The sequence below is a fragment of the Corvus brachyrhynchos genome, unplaced genomic scaffold (genome assembly GCF_000691975.1).
Source record: "Corvus brachyrhynchos isolate BGI_N302 unplaced genomic scaffold, ASM69197v1 scaffold97, whole genome shotgun sequence".
In the NCBI taxonomy this organism is placed as follows: Eukaryota; Metazoa; Chordata; class Aves; order Passeriformes; family Corvidae; genus Corvus; species Corvus brachyrhynchos.
The window spans coordinates 1,784,424-1,785,621 of record NW_008239758.1 but is presented as its reverse complement, the minus strand read 5'-3'; the positions used below and the strand labels follow the sequence as shown (position 1 = coordinate 1,785,621).

The following is a 1,198-nucleotide window of genomic DNA, read 5'->3' as shown; positions in this document are numbered from 1 at the left end:
TACCAAGAAACCTGCAGGGGAGGCATGACAGTCACAGGAATTGCATGGTGTAGGATTAAAAAGAGATTTATAAAGAAATTACTAACAAACATGGCACACGCTAGTCCCCATGGCATCAAGAAATAAAAGAGGGGAGACAAAATCCAGTATAGAGTAGGTACAAGGTCTTATTCATTGCAGATTACAGCAAGAAAAAATACTTCACACTAAATACCAGAAGGACTTGCTAGGAAAATCAAAAGGTATGTAACACAAAGAAGAGATTCTAGATAATAGCACCGTTCTGAGAATTACTTGGTCATTTAATTTGCATGAAATCCTGAAAGATCCCAGCCTGGACTCACTGGGAGAGATGGGTCAGCAATTGCCAAGGGTATAGATGCAAAAAAATGAAATAATTGTAATTCACACTTCTTCATTCTGAGAAACATAACCAGTAGATTAATAACTTGAATTTTACCTTTGCAGACTCTGGGTTTTCCTGTTCTGCTTCAGTAGACAGTGCCAATAGTAGCAGAAGCTCATTTCTAGAAGTCAAATACTTTGTGTAAGCACCATAATATTTAGAGGTATTTGGAGCTTATGAAATGCTGAGGATGCTCAGCGTGCAGGTAGAAAGGCTGTAAACACATCCTATTCCGAAGTATTTTGTCAATGATGGCAAGCAAAATGATGACCAGAAGCAACAAAGAATTGTTTTGCTGAAGGTTTGGGTGGTTCTTGTTTCACCAAAACTCCACACCCGAAATCAAGGGCTTTAACACTGTGTCCTTGGCCCAAATCCTCCTTCCCAGTGACCCACTGCTATGGCAGGCAAGTTTAATTCATCCCTTCCCACCTGATCGGGGGGTCACCACTTTCCTGACACTGTGGGGGTCACCACATTACCCTGGTGGAGCCAAGGGCCTCTGAGAGCCTTCCAAAAGAGCGGGAGAAAAGGCTGCTGCCAGGAGCCAACTGGGGCTGTGGGCAGTGCCCTTCCCGCCTCCAGTGCAGTGTGGCGGGCAAAGCCTGCCCTTCAAACCAGGCAAAGCCTGTCCTTCAAACCGGGCAAAGCCTGTCCTTCAAACCGGGCAAAGCCTGTCCTTCAAACTGGGCAAAGCCTGCCCTTCAAACCGGGCAAAGCCTGTCCTTCAAACTGGGCAAAGCCTGCCCTTCAAACCGGGCAAAGCCTGTCCTTCACACCGGGCAAAGCCTG

At 45.9% G+C, this 1,198-nt stretch overlaps 1 long non-coding RNA gene across 1 annotated transcript in view; it reads right to left on the bottom strand.

Annotated features, from left to right (window-relative positions):
- Positions 1–457: 457 nt before the first annotated feature.
- Positions 458–1,198, bottom strand: part of LOC108448713 — a 254,468-nt gene continuing 253,727 nt past the window's right edge. Inside the window, exon 10 of the long non-coding RNA XR_001864694.1 lies at positions 458–527. This is a non-coding gene — a long non-coding RNA (uncharacterized LOC108448713). The remainder of the gene's footprint in view (positions 528–1,198) is intronic.